The sequence below is a fragment of the Vanessa atalanta genome, unplaced genomic scaffold, assembly GCF_905147765.1.
Source record: "Vanessa atalanta unplaced genomic scaffold, ilVanAtal1.2, whole genome shotgun sequence".
Classification (NCBI taxonomy): Eukaryota; Metazoa; Arthropoda; class Insecta; order Lepidoptera; family Nymphalidae; genus Vanessa; species Vanessa atalanta.
In genome coordinates, this window is record NW_025919959.1 from 1 (window position 1) to 5000 (window position 5000).

The window sequence follows — 5000 nt, forward strand, 5'->3', positions numbered from 1 at the left end:
CAGATTCGCGTGGAGCAAAAGGGCAAAAGCTGGCTTGATCCAGATGTTCAGTACGCATAGGGACTGCGAAAGCACGGCCTATCGATCCTTTAGTATAAAGAGTTTTTAGCAAGAGGTGCCAGAAAAGTTACCACAGGATAACTGGCTTGTGGCGGCCAAGCGTTCATAGCGACGTTGCTTTTTGATCCTTCGATGTCGGCTCTTCCTATCATTGCGAAGCAAAATTCGCCAAGCGTTGGATTGTTCACCCATCAAAAGGGAACGTGAGCTGGGTTTAGACCGTCGTGAGACAGGTTAGTTTTACCCTACTGATGGCTCGTCGTTGCGATAGTAATACTGCTCAGTACGAGAGGAACCGCAGTTTCGGACATTTGGTTCATGCACTCGGCCGAGCGGCCGGTGGTGCGAAGCTACCATCCGCGGGATTATGCCTGAACGCCTCTAAGGCCGAAGCCAGCCTAGCCGAATCCGGCAAGGATATGCTCACTGTGGAGCCCCGAGAGTCGGGAGGCTCTAAACGATGTGACTTTACTAGTCGCGCTTTATTCGTAAGGTGCGACGTCGAAGCCCATTTGGAACGCGGCGATCGATGCGAGCGGTCTTAACACGTGCATCACGGCGCCGAAGTTTCGAATATACCTCAGTTCGATGTCGGGGCTCGGAATAGTCTGTAGACGACTTACGTTCCTGGCGGGGTGTTGTGCTCGGTAGAGCAGCGTCGTGCTGCGATCTGTTGAGACTCAGCCCTACGCCAGGTGATTCGTCCGAGGACGTATCAGAGATAAAAAACGACACAACAACAACACGCACGCATATATGTACGTATCTCTATCGAGAGAGATAGAGCGCGCGCGCGCACGACTCTCTCTCCTCTCTCGTGACACAAATCTTGTAATATAATATTTGTGTATTTTATTTATTATAATAATACACAGATATATAATTACGAGAAGATTTGTATTTTTCTACGAGAGGAGGAGGAGGAGTGTTAGTGAGTTAGCGTTCGACAAGAGATAGTCATGTATGTTTGTTGGTTGGTTGTATATATATATATATATATAGATCAGAAATCTATTCTATAATATTACACGAATATTATATTTTTATGATTTTTCGATAAATATATATAACTCGAACTCGTAGAGTTCGAGGAGGAGGACGCGGATGAGATGATCTTCTCGATAGACTTCACTTCTTCAATACACGAACGTTCCACGTTTTCGTCGAACACTCTGAAATCGTTAGAGTCCCGTTCGTTGCGATTAGTTCGTGTATCGATGGTGTCTGTGCGTGCTGTGTCTCTCGCGTGTTCGTAATTCGCGTCATTTTCATTATTATATTATTACGTAAGTCTTCTTATACGTTTAATATCAATAATTAACATATATAATTTTCGATACATTAACATTAACATTAACATTAACATTAACATTAACATTATATGAGCTCTATCTCGACTCTCCTTTCGATACACGAACGTTCGACGTTTTCATCGAGCACTTCGTTCGAGAAAACGTTCGTAGAGTAGGAGTAGAGCTCGTTGCGTTCGTTAGATTATTTTTTAATTTTTTTATAGAGATTCAATACATTTATGTCAGGATATTTTTTTAAAGATAATTTCTATTTATTTATTACTTCATTATACATATTTTAAGGTATCAAGACTGATATGAAACTTAAAAATTATATTATTAACATTATTTACGCATTCGTAAATCGCGTCATGTTCTTTATTATTATTATTATTATTATATTTATTCGTCATCGTCATAATTATTATTTTAATTATAAAATATAATAATTTTAATTATAAATTTTTTTTTTTCGATAAACGAATACCGGTGAAATTTAAATAAACGAAGATACAACTTTCTTTGTTGTTGTTGTTGTTGTTTTTTTTTTTTTTCTTTTTTTTTTTATTGTTGTTGTTGTTGTTGTTGTTGTTGTTGTTGTCGTTGTTGTTGCATTGACGTTGCATAATATCATATAATCATATACTATCTATAAAAATATAGAACAAAATAATCGAAGTTTTGGAGATTTTGGAGGGTTTGGGGTGTCAGTTGGGGGGGAGGGGGTTGGGGAGGGGGGGGGGGGGTGCGTGTTCTGGGGTTCGTCGTCTTATGATATCAGATCGAATATGAGAAACATAATAAAATAATAATAATAATAAAAAAAAAAATACATTCCGTTCGAACGAGCCGAATGTCATACTCATCGTCAGGCATATATATGGAGTAGTGACGGTTCGAACGTCGAACATTCAAAAATTGATGTTAGACGCGAAGTGACCGGATCAGTACTCTTGTATAACGAAAAAAATGTTATTATCGTTTTCATTTGTCGTCTTTGTTGCGTGTCTTCTGGCGTGTCTCTCGATTCGTCGTATCGCGTTATATTATACTTTACGTAGTGTAACAACCAAGTATGTACGTACGATTCGTCTCGACCGCTGGGGATATTCACTGACACACGTGAAAATGATAAAAAGATTCTTTTTCGTTCTGTAAAACTGTGCCGACCGACGGACGCACGTAGATCTCTCTGCCTCATGCGCTCTTCCTCTTATCGTCGTCGTCGTCGCTCTCGCTACAATCTATCCTCATGGAATAAATGTTGATTCATTGTAGTCGATCTGCGACGTCGCGACGATATGAGAAAACGTTAGAGACGGAGTTCTTAAAAGATTCAGTGTATTCGTATAGTGTGTATAATTTTTATATTATATATGAACGGTCGTTTCTAAAATTCTTTTTGTTAATTTTTACATTTATCATGTACAAAAAATACACAACCCGAGTATCGGTACGATCACTCAAACACCGGGCGTCGATCCCAATGTTTTACGATAATAATCGTTGAACAATACATACGTACACGTCGTGTGCGAAGTGTTATTTTGAAAAAAAAACTCGATCTCGTTTAGAACGTTCGAATTCGTGACCGTTATGTGTCATTATGTGAAGACGCCTCCGCCGCCGCCGCCGCCGCCGCCGCTGTCGTCGCGTTATATATTATAGCGCACGCACGCGCGCGCGCGTGCTTAAAGCGCGTTTGTGTCTCATATAAATTTTTATAAGAGTCAACCGTTAAAATCTATCGCGTCTAACGCGATCGACGATACGGTGAGACGCTCGTTTCATACTGTGCGTATATTGTACATGCATGCATAAGTTTGTGTGTATTTTATATGCGAATATGAAACGAGAAGAGTAATTGACGACTTCAACAAGTCTCGGTTAGCTCCCTGGTTGATCCTGCCAGTAGTTATATGCTTGTCTCAAAGATTAAGCCATGCATGTCTCAGTGCAAGCCGTATTAAGGCGATACCGCGAATGGCTCAATATATCAGTTTTGGTTCCTTAGATCTTACTCAGTTACTTGGATAACTGTGGTAATTCTAGAGCTAATACATGCAATCAGAACTCTGACCAGTGATGGGATGAGTGCTTTTATTAGATCAAAACCAATCGACGGAGGGCGTCTCGTCCGAAGTCGTTAATTTTGATGAATCTGGATAACTTTTGCCGATCGCATGGTCCAGTACCGGCGACGCATCTTTCAAATGTCTGCCTTATCAACTTTCGATGGTAGTTTCTGCGACTACCATGGTTGTCACGGGTAACGGGGAATCAGGGTTCGATTCCGGAGAGGGAGCCTGAGAAACGGCTACCACATCCAAGGAAGGCAGCAGGCGCGCAAATTACCCACTCCCGGCACGGGGAGGTAGTGACGAAAAATAACGATACGGGACTCTTTCGAGGCCTCGTAATCGGAATGAGTACACTTTAAATATTTTAACGAGGAACAATTGGAGGGCAAGTCTGGTGCCAGCAGCCGCGGTAATTCCAGCTCCAATAGCGTATACTAAAATTGTTGCGGTTAAAAAGCTCGTAGTTGCATTTGTGCGCCGCGCTGTCGGTGCACCGCATCCGCGGTGATACTGACACGTCTGCGGAGCATATCGTCGGTGAGCCGGCGGTAAAACGCCGGTTCAATATCAAAATCCTATCGCGGTGCTCTTCAGTGAGTGTCGAGATGGGCCGACAATTTTACTTTGAACAAATTAGAGTGCTCAAAGCGGGCTCAAAATGCCGCTTGAATATTTCGTGCATGGAATAATAGAATATGATCTCGGTTCTATTTTGTTGGTTTTCAGAACTCCGAGGTAATGATTAATAGGGATAACTGGGGGCATTCGTATTGCGACGTTAGAGGTGAAATTCTTGGATCGTCGCAAGACGAACATCAGCGAAAGCATTTGCCAAAGGTGTTTTCATCAATCAAGAACGAAAGTTAGAGGTTCGAAGGCGATTAGATACCGCCCTAGTTCTAACCGTAAATATGTCATCTAGCGATCCGCCGACGTTACTACAATGGCTCGGCGGGCAGCTTCCGGGAAACCAAAGATTTTGGACTCCGGGGGGAGTATGGTTGCAAAGCTGAAACTTAAAGGAATTGACGGAAGGGCACCACCAGGAGTGGAGCCTGCGGCTTAATTTGACTCAACACGGGAAATCTCACCAGGCCCGGACACCGGAAGGATTGACAGATTAATAGCTCTTTCTTGATTCGGTGGGTGGTGGTGCATGGCCGTTCTTAGTTGGTGGAGCGATTTGTCTGGTTAATTCCGGTAACGAACGAGACTCTAGCCTGCTAAATAGGCGTCGTCATTTAGGTGTGCTCGATTTCGGTCGAGCAACTCACTGGCGGCGTATTAAAATTCTTCTTAGAGGGACCGGCGGCTTCGAGCCGCACGAGATTGAGCAATAACAGGTCTGTGATGCCCTTAGATGTCCTGGGCCGCACGCGCGCTACACTGAAGGAATCAGCATGTTCTCCCTGGCCTAGAGGCCCGGGCAACCCGTTGAAACTCCTTCGTGCTGGGGATTGGGGTTTGCAATTATCCCCCATAAACGAGGAATTCCTAGTAAGCGCGAGTCATAAGCTCGCGTTGATTACGTCCCTGCCCTTTGTACACACCGCCCGTCACTACTACC

The 5000-nt window shown here is 43.2% G+C and overlaps 1 non-coding gene across 1 annotated transcript in view; it reads left to right on the forward strand.

Annotated features, from left to right (window-relative positions):
- Positions 1-3244: 3244 nt before the first annotated feature.
- LOC125076454 overlaps positions 3245-5000 on the forward strand; it is a 1903-nt gene continuing 147 nt past the window's right edge. The window contains exon 1 of the ribosomal RNA XR_007120414.1: positions 3245-5000. This exon is cut by the window's right edge and continues 147 nt beyond it. This is a non-coding gene — a ribosomal RNA (small subunit ribosomal RNA).